The 17,003-nt window shown below is 36.9% G+C and overlaps 2 protein-coding genes and 1 long non-coding RNA gene across 6 annotated transcripts in view; 1 reads left to right on the top strand and 2 right to left on the bottom strand.

Moving 5' to 3' along the window:
* The window catches only part of dagla (diacylglycerol lipase, alpha), a 97,885-nt gene extending 92,166 nt beyond the window's left edge, over positions 1-5,719 (bottom strand). For all 3 annotated transcript variants that reach the window (XM_087260596.1, XM_087260598.1, XM_087260600.1), the window contains exon 1: positions 4,950-5,719. The gene's annotated coding sequence lies outside the window, so the exon portion shown is untranslated. The remainder of the gene's footprint in view (positions 1-4,949) is intronic.
* plekho2 (pleckstrin homology domain containing O2) overlaps positions 1-10,089 on the bottom strand; it is a 189,209-nt gene extending 179,120 nt beyond the window's left edge. Inside the window, exon 1 of the mRNA XM_087260602.1 lies at positions 9,665-10,089. The gene's annotated coding sequence lies outside the window, so the exon portion shown is untranslated. The remainder of the gene's footprint in view (positions 1-9,664) is intronic.
* The window catches only part of si:ch73-119p20.1, a 31,095-nt gene extending 18,110 nt beyond the window's left edge, over positions 1-12,985 (top strand). The window contains exons 1-3 of one of the 2 annotated variants that reach the window (XR_015495400.1): positions 6,505-7,286; positions 7,386-7,700; positions 10,776-12,985. This is a non-coding gene — a long non-coding RNA (si:ch73-119p20.1). Of the gene's footprint in view, positions 1-6,504; positions 7,287-7,385; positions 7,701-10,775 lie in introns of those variants that run through there. The other variant, XR_015495401.1, reaches the window with a different exon arrangement.
* Positions 12,986-17,003: the final 4,018 nt, after the last annotated feature.

The raw sequence follows: 17,003 nt of genomic DNA, 5'->3' as shown, positions 1-17,003 counted from the left end.
CGACTTCTTATGCTGCGCTCACAACATTTGTCATTGAAATACCGCCACAGGTAGTTAGTAGATCTGTGTAAAAAAAAAAAGGCCTGCCGCCACAGCTGGAAAAAATCCTAGAGGAAACACTGTTTGTATTAATTTCTCCATAACATTCATCAGCCAACCTGCACACTAGATAATGACATCAGGCATCGAAGATCTCATATCAGACCATTAATCTCATCAAAAACAGAGCTCAAGGGTTGAATCAGATAGATGACACATCAACAAAATGATTCTAAAAACCCACTCTTTGTCCATATACAAAAAGCCGCACTTAGTAATTAACATCAATTTCCTCTTGCAGTGAACATGCATTTGCCACTGATGGGTTTCATCCAGTCTTGAAGATCCAACTGCAACCTCTCCATTAGGAATTAAAAGCCTCTGGTTGTTGACTTCTTCACTGTGTGTGTGTGTGTGTGTGTGTGTGTGTGTGTGTGTGTGTGTGTGTGTGTGTGTGTGTGTGTGTGTGTGTGTGTGTGTGTGTGTGTGTGTGTGTGTGTGTGTGTACGGTTAACAGGGACACAAAGTTTTCTAATGACATGGGTATGACTTGGTTGTGCTCTATTAAGGTGGTTTACAAGGATAAAATTGAAATGCTTAAAAATCCTACTTAGCGAGAATATTTGACATTCAGATTTTGCCACAGGTTTTTCTGTGAGGGTTTAAGGGTACACTCAAATGTTTACTGTTTGTTGACAACTTATTTAAAATGGGCGGAAACAACACAATTGTTGAGTTTTTTGGGGGGGAACTTGATTGTTTTATGTTTGATTAACTTCAATTTGTAAAAACTAATAAGTTAACTTATTCGTCAACACTAATCGATTGTATGGAACCAAGCATTTTTTTACATTGTAGGGCAGGGGTGGCCAACCCTGTTCCTGGAGAGCCACCTTCCTGCAGATTTCAGTTGCTACCCATATCAAACCCACCTGAACCAATTAATTAGGACCTGAACACCACGTGATAATTACAGGCAGGTGTGTTTGATATGGGTTGCAACTGAAATCTGAAGGAAGGTGGCTCTCCAGGAGCAGGGTTGGCCACCCCTGGTGTAGGGCCTAGAATTGTCAAAAATATCAAACTGAAAATGATAAAAATCTTGCTTTTGGTTAGTGTCAATACTAGGGCTGCACAGTATATCATTTCAGCATCGATATGGCAATGAGTTCATTCGCAATAGTCACATCGCGAATATACGCAATATTAAGTCTGGATTAAAATGTATCATTTCGCAAGTGTTTTTTGAGGCCTGTGACTGTGTGAGGGTTTTAAAAGCATGTGCCGTTTGCAGCTGTGTAAAGTGATCAATTACAAATACTCAAATTACTGTAATTGAGTAGTTTTGAATGTGTACTTTCACTCTCCCTTGAGTACATTTTTAGTGTTGTATCGGTACTTTTACTCCACTACTTTATTTTTTCCTGTCTATGAGGATTAGAAAGTTCAGTCCTGTGATTCCTGTCCAATCAAATCGCCTATAGAAGGTAAATCGCATCATCATCCAACCTAAAACCAACCAAATATTAACGTCTAATGATGTTACAGCTTGACGTTGTGTGGAGGTTACCACAATGTCTATCAGCCATACCTGCCGAATAAATGCCAGTATTTGACATTAATATGACGTTGGTTTAAGATACTGGCTCAACGTTGGGTTTTGGTCACTTTCTATCAACCTAAAATCAACCAAATATCAATGTCATTTGATTTCATTATTGGAGGTCAAAATAATTTTGTCCTTAAATGCCAGTTAGACATTGAATTTTGGTTACCTGACATCACAACCTAAATCTAACCTAATATTAATGTCTTATGACATTGTGTGCCTGCTGGACAATAACTAAATGCACTACAGAATGTTACGTTTACACACATCCACAAATTGCATGTAAATGCATCAGCTTTTTACAGCACAACACTCTCTACTCACTACTCTTAAGTGCTTTTGAAAGGGCTACTTTTCACTCATAGTTTGAGCAATATTCACAACAGATACTTTTACACTACTTACACTACATTTAATTAATGGTACTTTCACTTGAGGAATATATTTTTTCAGTACTAGTTACACCACATATGTAACTTTGAAAAATTAATAATAATTAATTTTTTTAAATTGTTTATAAAAAATAAAGACTATGCAGTATTCTTTTACATTTGATTATTCATTTACTGGTTACCCGAATACATTGACACTTTTTGAGAGAGAGAGAGAAAAAAAGGCTGTTTAAATGTAAATTTTTTTTCTTTATTGAATTTATCTACGCTTATAGACTGCTTATTATATTCTATGCACTCCCCTACAGAAACATCCCAATCAATATAAAATTAGCAGTTCTTTTCAAACAGTTATTCAACCCATCTAGTGAAATTGTGTTCATATCGCAATGTATATCGCAGAATAATTTTTTTTTTCAATATCATGCAGCCCTAATTGATACTGGCTTTGCTCTCTCGCACAGCACTCTCTCTTCTCATCAGAAGAGATTAATAATTAATAATAATATTAAGATTTGAACACTTTTGTTTTAATCGGAATCTAAGATTAATTGCTAATTAGTTTTTTATTAGAATTTTTTTTTTATTAGCACTTCTGAGTTTTTATTTAAAACAAGCAAATATCTGCCAGTGGGGGAAGTGAAATAATCTTGTTTCTGCTTTGAAATATAGAAACGGGACAAAAAAGTTGTTTTTTGCATAAATTCCATATAAATTCAGTGATTAAATACAATTCTGTGGCTCCTGGTCAACTATAATTCAGACTCAACAATGCAGATCTTTGCGATGTGACTATTGTGGATGTGCACATTGCGATTTCGATGCTGAAACGAAATATTGTGCAGCCCTACTTTTAATGTGCAGCACATGAATTTAATTTAAAAAATCTGAATCTAAAAATATCAATATTCGATACTATTTTGGACACAATGGAAATATGGTATCAAAAATGGTATCGAATATTAATATTTTTCAAAATATCATATCGATGTTGGAAATTCCAGTATCATGACAACACTAGTAGGGCCAGATAATAAGCAGTTTTTACAGTATATAATAAGTTGCGCCTGTGGAGTGTCCCTCTAAAGCACAGGTGTCAAACTCAGTTCCAAAAGGGCCGCAGCTCTGCACAGTTTAGTTCCAACCCTAATTAAACACACCTGATTAAACTAATTGAGTCCTTCAGGCTTGTTTAAAACCTACAGGTAAGTGTGTTGGAGCAGGGTTGGAACTAAACTGTGCAGGGCTTCGGCCCTCCAGGAATTGAGTTTGACACCCCTGCTGTAAACCATGCATACCTGTGTGTGTGTGTGTGTTTTGTAGACAAAGACTGGCAACACTTCTGTCATAAAAAAGACACTCTTTTGTGACAGGCAGACTACCAAGAATACCAAAAACAAAATAATAATCTACCTCACCGCAAACTGTACTCTTGGCATATGGTCATGCGTCAGAAATGATGGGTGTGCTCACAAGCCTGGAGCAACGCAAAAACACTCCTTTCATGCACACTGTTATTCATGCACAATGCAAAAGGTTTGACTGCTGTTCAGCTACCAGAGCTCCTGCCAAAACACCAGTTGCAAATGTCAATATACTGATTCAACGAATTCAAGCGTTCAAAACGTATTCAAAGAACATCACTGAAGCTCTGGTAATCTGCTGAAAATAACCTTTTTTTCTGCACGCAACATTATGTTCCATTATGGTGGAACCAGTTTGATTATTGATTAATACATTCATGTACTATAGCAAGGTTTTAAAATCTTTAAGTCTAAAATATTATTGGGAAAATATATAGCTTGTTGAACAAGTTCTTTTTTTCAACTCATTATAGTACTGTAATATTCACTTGTTTTATTTAATTTTTCACCATTTTAACATTATTTTAGCATATTTTTTTAAATCAAAGTATTAATAATTATTTTATTTAACTTAAAACGTTTAAAGCATTATTGTTTTATTATCATAGTAAATATCAGATTATTAAATCAAATGTTTATTCGTTTGTTTATCTGATGTGTAATGTGGGCTTTTAATTTAATGATTAAATATTTGATTATTTATTTTAGCCCCCCCCCCTCCCCTTTATTAATTATGTTTAGTTATATTATTTATTAAAATTTTCCATGCTATTCATCCAAACATTATCAAAGACACCTGAACACTCCTTTGCAAAACCCTGAGGATCCTCATCCCAGAGCTTGAAAACCAATATACTACTAATCCAACGTTCCTCCAGTAACGTGGAGGTACCATTGTATGAGTGTGAAAACAAGGAAATACCCTGATATAACATACAGAAATACCATAGTACTAGCATTCAAGGAGACCATGACAGGACAAGAGTATTTGTACTATAAAACATATTATACTTGCATGACTTCAATGCTGTCAGTGATGTTCAGTAGTATTTTCTGTTCTACCCCAATGGTACGAACTAATTACCATATTCAGAGAGACATTCTTAGGAACTCAGTGCACTTTACTGAAAATCACTGTGGTAAATCTCTGCACCAGGGTATTTGTACTATAAAACAATGGTATTTCAGTACTGTCAGTAGTAACTGTTTAACGTATTTTCTGTTATATCCCATGGTACAGAATGATTACCATGTTCACAGACAGTGACATTAGGGCATTATTAAGCACTTTCATTCGTAACGTAACAGTATTTTGTGTGAATGAACTGGTTAGTCCTCAAAAATAATGCATTAAGTGCATAAATCAAACAAACAATAGAATAGTACAGAATGTACTCCAAGTTATCGCAATAATAAACACAAAACCAACCCTATTTTTCGGTCAGCATGATAACATAACTGTGTCAACTAACGCTAACGCGGTTTTGAGGCGGAAACTGCGGTTACCATGGTAAAATGTCATTCGGGTCGCCCGTACAGACTCACCTGTAGTATGAGCGCGTCTTCCCGAGACCTTCTTCTGCATGGACTCTCTGATATCTCCCATCCTCCGCAAATACACACACGAGGAACCGCAAAAACCGACCCAGATCACGGTTCCGACCCAGCCACAGGTCTCAGAACAGCAGCAACAGTCCCGCTAATGCGGCGTCCCGTTTGCTTTGACACACGCACATGAATGAGCGGGGACGTGTTTTATTCGGGCTGCTCCGGTGCTCCAGAAATGGGTTTTTTATTCGGCACTGATCAGCTTCAGTTTCATTGACGATCCGCCGTAACGTCACCGATATTTTTTACGCCTTTCCAAGCGCGCGTCGCGTCAGCAGCCGCTCCATATCCCATTTAAACCGCAAAGAACCGTTGACGTACACCTGAATATATCATTTATTCCTTATGTCCGGTCGTGACATTCCCTCTTTGCGTGGTAAAATCTTACGACGAGTACAAATCCCGCACTGTCCGCCGCAGCAGCAGGTCCTAGTCAGATTGATTGCTGTATATCTTTCCCTACGATCGTTTTTCCATATGAGAAACGTCGTTGCGATTCTCCATTCCAGTTGCGCGGGTTGAACGCGCATTTCGATTCGCGCCTGCGCTCCTGGCGTATCTCACGTCATCCATTGGTTGCCGTTAGAGGCGCTGCGCTACTAACGTACGACGCTGCAATTTTCCGCTGCTTAGGAACCACTGGCTCTCACTGCTGGGACGAGCTTAGTGAATACAGAGGAGACTCCGAAACACAGAGTGCTGGGCGTGGAGCGACGTCATTTCCTGAATTTCTTAAGTCTTTGTAATGAGCAGGGTGTGTCAATTTGAGCAGACCTAATCAATTAATCAATAAAGACATTTAGAATTTATTATATTTGGTAAGATAGATAGATAGGTATGGACAACTAGATAGATGGATGGATGGATGGATGGATGGATGGATGGATGGATGGATGGATGGATAGATAGATAGATAGATAGATAGATAGATAGATAGATAGATAGATAGATAGAAGATAGATAGATAGATAGATAGATAGATAGATAGATAGATAGATAGATAGATAGATAGATAGATAGATAGATAGACAGACAGACAGACAGACAGACAGACAGACAGACAGACAGACAGATAGATAGATAGATAGATAGATAGATAGATAGATAGATAGATAGATAGATAGATAGATAGATAGATAGATAGATAGATAGATAGATAGGTGGATAGATAGATAGACAACTAGATAGACAGACAAACAAACAGACAGACTGGGATGGATGGATGGAATTAGAAAGTGGTGGGTGGGTGGATGGATGGATGGATGGATGGATGGATGGATGGATGGATGGATGGATAGACAGACAGACAGACAGACAGACAGACAGACAGACAGACAGACAGACAGACAGACAGACAGACAGACAGACAGATAGATAGATAGATAGATAGATAGATAGATAGATAGATAGATAGATAGATAGATAGATAGATAGATAGATAGATAGATAGATAGATAGATAGATAGATAGATAGATTAGACAGACAGACAGACAGACAGATAGATTAGACAGACAGACAGACAGACAGACAGACAGACAGATAGACAGATAGATAGATAGATAGATAGATAGATAGATAGATAGATAGATAGATAGATAGATAGATAGATAGATAGATAGATAGATAGATAGATAGATAGGTGGATGGATGGACGGACGGACGGACGGACGGACGGTCAGGTAGGTAGGTAGGTAGGTAGATAGACAGACAGACAGACAGACAGATAGATAGATAGATAGATGGATAGATAGATAGACAGACAGACAGACAGACAGACAGACAGACAGACAGACAGATAGATAGACAACTAGATAGACAGACAAACAGACAGACTGGGATGGATGGATGGAATTAAAAAGTGGTGGGTGGATGGATGGATAGATGGATAGATAGATAGATAGATAGATAGATAGATAGATAGATAGATAGATAGATAGATAGATAGATAGATAGATAGATAGATAGATAGATAGATAGATAGATAGATAGATAGATAGATAGATAGATAGATAGATAGATACTACAGACAGACAAACAGACAGTAGTAGATGGATGGATGGATGGACGTACAGACAATCAGACAGACAGGGAACAAATAGATTAATCAATATGCATTTTATAATATTTAATATAGCTGCATGATATATAAATGCACTGAATAAGAGCATGATCTGATTCTTCAGTGATATTTGGTTCACGTGTGCAGGAATTTGACGTAACGCATCTTGATTTGCATTACAATGCCTCTAATCTTGTGGCGTATTTCTGGTCAGGTAAAACCTGTTCTTGCACCTAAAAAAATCCACACTCTTCATTTAAATAAAAAAGGAATGCTCTCGCCGCAGGATGATAACTGTTTGCTGTCACTTCAGACTGCAGCACTCATATGACGTTGCTAATAAAGGATGACATAAAACATCAGTTTGAGGAGAACGAAAGCACATACACACACACCCCAGCTTCACCGCATCCCCCTGTTCTCTCAGATGGAGTGGTACATCCCAGCGCCTCTCCTCCTCCTCCTCCTCTTGCTGCTGCTGCTGTGTCCTCCATCACTCCATTTCCTTCATTCTGCTCTCCTTGAGGACGGATTCAGGCCTTCCTGCAGAGCAAATCCCTCGCTTTCTCATCCTCCGTCTCTGAAAAGAGGAAAGGGTGAGCAAAGTCTGCAAGACTTCATAAAGAAGGTACGTTCCCTCCATCTTGATCTTTCTAAAATTACATATCTCAATCAATATAGGCAGAGAACGTGTTACGTTGATGCGGCCTGTACAGCCATTATAACTGCATCACCACATCCGTCAGATGCCCTAAAACCCATTTCTAGCACCCATTTTGATCTGTTCCTCATGGTTTAGTCTGGTATTTATTTTTAATGCACAGTGTTCCCCTCCCTAAACTGGTCCTGCATGACTCATGCAGCTTCACAGGGTTATTTCGGCATGCTGCGGATGAGCTACTGCATGTCATTCTGATGTTAAATGCCTCGGAAACGTTGTTGTTTGTGTTTATTGGGTGCGGATGTTTACGCATATAAAGCTGCATGACTGACATTAAGAGTTACTTGTCACTTTTTATCCTAATAAAAAAAGATCTCTAACACACAAACACACACACACAAACACACACAAAAAGCTGCACATGCTTTTTAGGGAAGGAGCGACTAATGGATTCTGCCCTTTGGCTGTCGGATACAAGCAAGTCAGTAGGCCACTGCATATAATGTCATTGCTATGAAGGTCAAAGGTTCAAATCTATAATAGGGCATAATTCTGTATTTTTTAAATCAATTATTATTACATTAATTAAAATAGAAATTAAAAATAAATCAAAACTATGTTTATATATATATGCTTCATGGTAGAAACCGCTGTTATCTTCCTTTAACCCAAAACAAAAATCTTCTCCATAGTTCAATTATTCTTTATATTCCTTCATTTCTTTTAGGCTTAGTCCCTTTATTAATCAGGGGTCGCCACAGCGGAATGAACCGCCAACTTATTCAGCATGTGTTTTACACAGCGGATGTCTTACCAGCCACAACCCATCACTGGGAAACATCCATACACATTCATTCACACTCATACACTACGGACAATTTAGCTTACCCAATTCACCTGTACCACTTGTGGGGGAAACCAGAGCACCCGGAGAAAACCCACGCGAACACGGGGAGAACATGCAAACTCCACACAAAAACGCCAACGCAAACGCAGCCTAGACTCAAACCAGCAATCTTCTTGCTGTGAGGCGAATGTGCTACCCACTGCGCCACTGCGTCACCTATTCTTTATATTGAAAAAATGTAAATAAAGTAGTAAATTAGTAAAAGTTAACAAGTATAGTGTAGTAAATAAGGAAATAAACAAGGAAACGGTAGACACAATAGGTAACTATGGTAACAAACATGCGCACACTAGACTGTAAAAATATCTGTTAATCTGATATTATCAGTAAAAATTATATGATTATAACAAATAAAGTTGGAATAGAAAATAGTAACAGTAAACGGTAAATAAACAAGGAACTGGTAGACACAATAGTTAACCATGGTAACAAACATGCACACACTAGGGGCCCTATTATACAAGGCGTAAGATGTGTTTGAGGCGATTTGTTGCTATTTTCAGACCAGCACCACCCTAATTTTCATGTTTTGTGCCACGATGATTAAATAGCAAACCCATTTGCTCCACTTTGTGGACTCATGGGTGTGCTGGTCTATAAAGGAGGTGTGTTAAGGTGCATTGTTGGCATGCTGCATTTTTGAGAAACTGAAATAGACTGTGACACAGACTAACTAAAAGCTAAGGTCGTAAGGCATGCGGCAAACAGAGACAAAAAGGCAAGCAAGGCTAGGGTCAAAACACGGAAAAACAGGACAAGGAAAACGCGTTATAGAGCTACTTTACAGATAACAAGACTCTGCAATGTATATGAGTGTGTGTGCTGCTTGAATAGTGTGTGTAATCAGTCGAAGCAGGTGTGTGTGTAAGCGGAGTGCATGTATGAAAATGTAGTCCAGAAATGGCGGATTTGTAGTCCGTAAGTATTGTATGTGAGATCCAGCGATCTAAAGAGTTACGATTGCTGGTGATCGTGACAAGTGGAGTGCGTACAACACCGTTTCCTTACTCCACGAAAAGTAAACGAGTAAAGTAAAGATTAAAAGTAAAGTAAAGAGAAAGAAAAAAAGCGGAATGGAGGAGGCTCATTCTTTATTGTCGCGCTGCAGAATGTCTGTTAAATGTCTTGTTTCTCTCCAGTGAAGCATTCAGTTTTTCTATTTAGTTTTTCCACTTAAAGTCCGCCATGTAAATAGCAAATGCACCATGGCATGACACAACTGACTCTTAAAGGGAATGGGAGATGAGACTCTGATTGGTTTAATGCATGCTATGCTCAAAACACACCCATAACTCATTAAGAGAATAAGCACAACTCTGTTAGACCATGCGTCCGGACGCAAAGTGTATTTTTCCACCCTTAAAATAGCAAAAGTGGATTTAGACACGCCTTTACTGCTTTTGCGCCATGCGCTTTAGACTTTGTACCTAGATTGTTAAAATAGAGCCCTAGAATGTAAAAATATTTGTTTATCTGTTATCATCTGTTTAAAAGTATATTATTATTAGAAATAAAGTAGAAATAGAAAATAGTACCAGTAAACAGTAAATAAACAAGGAACAGGTAGACACAATAGTTTACTACTGGCAACAACCAGGCATATTGTTTCAACTAATTTTAAAAAATGTATACAAAACTGCTAATTAATGGATATTTTACAGTATTTTAGGAGGCAATAATAATGCAATACCTTGATTAAAAGTGGTTTTCATAATGCCGTTCTTCTGGATTTCTATTCATCAAACAATTCTGGATAAACATGGAGCGCAGTTTGCACAAACATATATTAGCCATAACAGTTATAATAATTATAACAAATGTTTATTGAACTTATGAATCTGGAGAATCACTTAATACTGAAGATTGGAGTAATGGTGCTACAATAATTCAGTGTGGCATCACACAAGAAAATTACGTTTTAAAATGCATCGTGATACAAAACCATAAATTAAAATTTTATTAATATTAATTTTTTAAATATACATATTTTTAAAATTAATTTTAACTTTTTAACTGTATTTTAATAAAATAAATACAGCCATGTAGAGCACTTTTAAAAAAATGTGTACTGACTGCAATATTTATCAAGATTTTAAATCTAAATCTCTCCCTCTTCTACTGTTTCCCCCTTTAAGAAGTACAGGAAAACCTGCTAGACTCCTCGGCTTCAATCCCACATGGAAGCAAAAGCCAAAGGAGCGCCGAAGTCTGCCTCCAAAGCAGAGAAGAAGGAGGCAGCACCACCACCGGCAAAACCAGACCCGGTCCCAGCCGAACCCACCGAACCTGAAAAACCAGCAGAAGATGGATCGACCAACCAACAGGGGGCAGCAGAGTCCGCAGGATCCTGCTGTGAAACCTTAGAAAGTTTGAAACCTTTCCTGATTGGAGGAGCCGTCATCGCCCTTGGCGCCGTATTGGTTGGCGTAATCTTACTAGCCAAGAAAAACTGACCCGAGACCTGTGATTGGTTGCAAAATATTGGTTGATTAGTTCACAGACTATTAAAGTTTATATCTGTATACATATATAGCTATATATATAAAAAGGGTTGGGGAGTCACTAGGCGATATTATTTTATGCTGTACTTTAATTTCAATGCTTGTGGTGATGTTTCCAACAGCTATTAAAGCAAGCTAGAGATTTAGGCCAAACACTTTTTCATATCACACAGCTGTAGCTCGTGCATATTTACATTTTCATCATAGTCACTCTGCCTGTTGGTTCACTGCTCAAAAAAATAAAATAAATAAAAATCATCTATGACACACATGAATACAGTTACAGAGCAATGTTCAGTCGCACAACTGCCAAAACAATATTAGGATGCACGATTCAAGGTTAACACTACAGCAGTTTTCTGAAGCGAGTCGTTTAATGGGATTTATGCGATATTAGTGGTGTGCGATATTGTCTAAAATGATTCTTGTTCATTTTTTGAGGATGTTTTTCTGATAATTATTAAAGAGTCTTTTGCAGAGTGTGTTTTTGTGCTAGTCTAGTTAGAAAACTAGGATAAAGCAAAAAAGAGTCAGTCGTTGAATTATTCACTCAACCGTTTCGATGGAAACTAATGATTCATGTATTTTTAATGAATCACTGAATCAGTGCCTCCATTGATTTGTTTAAAAAGAGAGAAACTAAGAAACTGAACACCACAGATATTTGCCTCAGGATTTTTTGTTTTTGTTTACTTTGATACTTAACTATATCTAAATATCAAATCAACAACAACAAAAAAAAACACTCGTACAACATTATTTATCCCTTTCATGACGAATTCTAAAGCAATTCTGATTCGAGTCCAATAGGATTCATCACACAGTGAATGTTTTGGACTTACAAGACATGCTTTGTTCGTTTTTTGTAAAGAGAATTGCACTCAACAATAAAAACTAATCATGGTTATACTAACCATGGTTATAAAAACCAAGGTAACCACAATCATAGTTTTGCTACAATAACTGTAGTATTTGGTAGTCAATCAATGCGACTAAAACACTTACTACATTTTTACTATAACAAAATTAGTTATTTTTTAGTAAATTACATGTATTATCAGTTATATATTTAGTAAATAAATATCGCACACCCCTACTTTATAAATAAAAACAGTTAGTTTCATAATCAAAAACTAGTCCAACTGGAATTAGCCTTGTATTGCTGAAAGAATGTGTAAAGTAGAAATGTAAAGAAATATTACGATGTATATTTTATGTATGAGCTGCTCGTATCACTTCATTTCCAAACCAAAAACAAGTCATAAAAACATTCTTACCGTAGTAGCCGATCATCTCAAAGTCTTAGTTTCTTGTCGGAACGATGCGATTTCCGAAAGTGGGCCAATGGAAGTAGACATGTGACGCAACATAGCTAGATATTATTATGGCGGCTAAAACGGCTTCAATTTCACAGACACACTACGACGACCGCTCGTCACGACAGAAATATTCCCTAAATGCATGCAGACACGGACAATATGCACTCACACGTCACATGATGAACATACTGTTACAGAAAATGACCTTTTCTTTAAAGTGCGTATATAATGCAATAATTCAAATAGAACTCTGTATTTAACGGAAAGAAAACCATTTATTAGTTGTGATATTGACGATGGGGATGTTGACGCAGCAACATGGTGGTTGTCTTGATGGTGATGATGATGATGAGGAAGGATGATTATGATTTTATTTGTTGGATTTAATGTAGTTTACCTTTCCCTCTACTGTGCCATATGTGATTATTTTGCACACAACCTCGCCTGCTGCCTTTCCGCTGTGTGAAATAAAATAAGATGGCTCCCTTGTGACTTGATGACCTTATTAAAGGACAATGAACCACATTTTCCCAGACTCTGTGTTGTTTTTTATTATTATTATTATTCGCAAGCTTTTGTTTTTGAGGGCTTTTAATAACTTTTAATAGCTTTTAATAACTTAATGACAATTTATTTTCAAATTTGTCACATATTTTGGTAGTTTATTATTATTTTATTGATAATACTTCTGCAATCCTAGAAAAATTGAGACTGTGAAAAGAATATTACTGCCTTAAATTTTAAGTCAAACTGACTAAAGTTATCAAGTTAAACTTTGCATCACTTAAAAACCCTGATTTACTCATTTAAATATGTTAAAAGTCACAAAGAAGGTTTTTGTTGTAATATCTTTTTGACATATTACTTTTTCTCAGTGTAGTAAAGTTAGTACAGAATGTTACACTCTTACTATATGATCTGCTTTCTAAAGCCAAGAAATTGTTATATTTAGTAACAATATAATTATAATTCATTCATTCATTTTCCTTTGGCTTAGTCGCTTTATTTATCAGGGGACACCACAGCGGAATGAACTGCTAACTTATCCAGCATATGTTGTATGCAGTGGATGCACAATCATTCACACTCATACACTATGGACAATGGGGTATATGCCGAGCTAATGTGTTTCCCATGCGGATACACTTCCGGTGACCTGTTATCGAATTTTTTTTTTCTATTTTATATGGTTCCTTAAAGTATTGATGTTGCAATGTAATTCAAATACAATCAGTTAAACAGACTTTGGCATTCATTTAGTTGCTCAAGCGTATAACGAGACAAAAAGCCGTTTACTCGTACGCGCCCGTCAGAATCGGCAGGTTAGCGCAGAAGCTCCATTGAATATACTGGGGTAAAATAAATGCTCATATTATAAAGACATGGCGGGGAAAATGTAATTTACTGCAGTGCTTCTTGTACAATGCGAGTCCCACTTTATATCGGATATCACTCAGCCAGGGAGATCGCTGATTTTTAAAGAAAACAGACCTTAAACGCGCCGATTTTGCAATGGCATACAGTACGCCGGAAACAATTAACCCAGGTTACTGGCAAATTAAAAGTCCTATTAGCTTTCTCAATTCACCTATAGCGCATGTCTTTGGACTATGGGGGAAACCAGAGCACGCCAACTGACCCAGCCGAGGCTTGAACCAGCGACCTTCCTGCTATGAGGTCACAGTGCTAACCACTGAGCAAAATTAAATTAATTAAATAAATGCTTTAATTAAGTGTTTAAATTTATAGGATGTAGGGACTAATTTAAAAAAAGCTAACATGATTAAAGCTAAATAAACGGTTAGTGTTTATTAAATGTGACATTCTAACTCATTCAGCTGCTTTGTTAAACCATAAAAAATCATTTTAGTATTTGTGTCTAGACACACAACACACGCAAAGGCTACATACACTCGAAAGAATGACGTTTGTTCAAACAACTTATATAAAATGAGCTGAAACAACACAATTCTTGATGTTTTTAGGGGGACAACTTAATTGTTTAATGTTCAATCCACTTAAATTTGTAAAAACTAACAAGGTAACTTAAGTGCTTCATGTTGTCTCAACACAAATCGAATGTGTGAAGTCCAGTATGTTTTTACCATAGACTGTAAAAGATATAGACGTAGTATCCGTGACGTCACCCATAGGTTTCTGAAGAACGCAAAAGAAGCTAAATCTAGGTGTGGCTAACCATCGCCATTTTGTTCCCATGTCATTGCACCGACCGAGGAATACAATTCATTCATTTTCTTGTCTGCTTAGTCCCTTTATTAATCCGGGGTTGCCACAGCGGAATTAATCGCCAACTTATCCAGCACGTTTTTACGCAGCGGATGCCCTTCCAGTCGCAAACCATCTCTGGGAAACATCCACACACACACTCATACACTACGGACAATTTAGCCTTCCCAATTCACCTGTACCGCATGTCTTTGGACTGTGGGGGAAACCGGAGCACCCGGAGGAAACCCACGTGAATGCAGGGTGAACATGCAAACTCCACAAAGAAACGCCAACTAAGCCGAGGTTCGAACCAGCGACCTTCTTGCTGTAAGCACTACCTACTGTGTCACTGCGTCGCCCCGAGGGATACCAAACAAGGGCAAAGAGTTAAAAGAAAGTATTTGTTATTACTCAGAATCTTACATAAATCTAAAGAATTTATCTTAAACTTTTTTATCTTGTTTGGAATCTTTTTTTATACATAAGCAAAAATGCAAGGCTTCAGTTTTCGACATTTTCAGATTGAAGTTGACTCACTGCTCAAATGTTTCCGTATAACAACAAAAAATGTATCAGATTCTTGGTTCTATATAAATAACTGTTGTCTATTGACTCTAATTTGAGTTAGATAGCTTTCCTTAATGCTCCTAATTTATTTATTTTCATACACTTTTATACAATTGTATTTTACTTACCCCTTTCTTTGTTTTGTTAGTCTTTTTTCCTTCTGCTGCTTATGTAGTTTGCATTTTTCCTCTTTTGTATCTCTCTTATATTGATCTCCTGATTGTGGTTGTATATTTTCATTCTTAAATAACTAAAAAAAAAAAAAAAAAAAAAAAACAAGGGCAAAGAGGCAGAGCGTGAGCGGAGTTACAGACACCAGCTAGCATTTTCCTTCAACCCTTGGCTTACACCTTCATAACCTGCGACTTGTTTGCGTTCTGACCACATGTGCTTGGTTGTATATATCAATAAAGTGTTTAGACTTTTAAAACACTGTTTTAATACACTGAGCCACTAAACATGTTCTTATGACGTTTTTCTACAGAAGGGAAAACACAAATTATATCCAAACACTTCAAATATAGTTTGAATTACTAAACGCAAGGCTGGTTATGAAATCCAGGCATAACACTATGACAGGTATGACAACGCTTCAGATGACTGTTAGCCAACAGTTAATCAATCTGTCAGATTCTGGAGTGCATTACAGCTATAATGAATATAATAAATGAACTTAAAAAAACAAATACATTTATAGAGATGGGATATAAATATATAATTTTACTCACCTGGGAAATTAAGGCCACTTTAACAGTTTGTGAGCACAATTAAGTGCACACAGCATGCCATACTATCTGATAATTGTAGGAAATAATTCCAAAAGACAAATGACTGTGTAAAGCCAAAAAAAAACAATAATAAAAATACAATGTATATGCCAAGTTCAGCAGCTAATCAGTCGGAATCAGCTGAGGTGAAGTGACGTGACCAGCAAAAGACACTCAAGTGGCCACTCCCTTAATTATGCAGACTTAATTAAACCTAATAAATGCTAAACGGATGAGTAATAAAAAAATTCAGCCCCTCACAGTTGTCATGAAGAGTAGTATTAGCTATAAGCACCAAAACCATCTATTGTACCAGGCTTTAAACATGTTTTTATCAGCTGTAAAATTGGCCAGTTTAGCATTGCAGTCAGAGAACATGTGGAGTTGCTGGAGCAAGCCCCCAGAGGAGAGTCTATGTATTTTGTATTGGCTTCCCAATGGAGAGCCGGAGGTTGCTGCTTGGTTTTTACAGCGTACATAAGACGCCCTTATTCTGAAGTGTTGTAAAAGCTAAAATATAAGATGGTTTTGGGATATACATAATAATCATATTGCTATTAGCATTATATGTGCATAATATGTGTTATACATGTAGAGCTTTGCATGGTCAAGCACCCCAATATATTCAAGATCTATGGAACTCTCTCCCTATAGCACTGAGAACTCTGGGATCAGTTGATCTTTTTAAAAAGCATTTAAAGACGCATTGTTTTGGTCAAGCATTTAATTCATAGTATTAGTGTTTCTGTATTTGGATTTTTTACTTGTTTTAATGTGTTTTAACATGTTTTCTTTTATTGATATGTGTTCTTTTACTTGTTTTCTCTAATTGTAAAGCTATTTGTTACTCAACGTCTAGGAAAGGTGCTACATAAATAAATATTTTCTTGCTTACTTACTTTTACTTTTTAAAGATTATACCTCACACATTTTGAAGGAGTTTTCTCAACACCAGCCCGCCACTAAAACAAAAGAAGAAG

This window comes from Danio rerio, chromosome 7, assembly GCF_052040795.2.
Source record: "Danio rerio strain M-AB ecotype USA chromosome 7, GRCz13ab, whole genome shotgun sequence".
In the NCBI taxonomy this organism is placed as follows: Eukaryota; Metazoa; Chordata; class Actinopteri; order Cypriniformes; family Danionidae; genus Danio; species Danio rerio.
The sequence above is the reverse complement of the archived record's forward strand: the minus strand, read 5'-3'. Positions and strand labels throughout refer to the sequence as shown.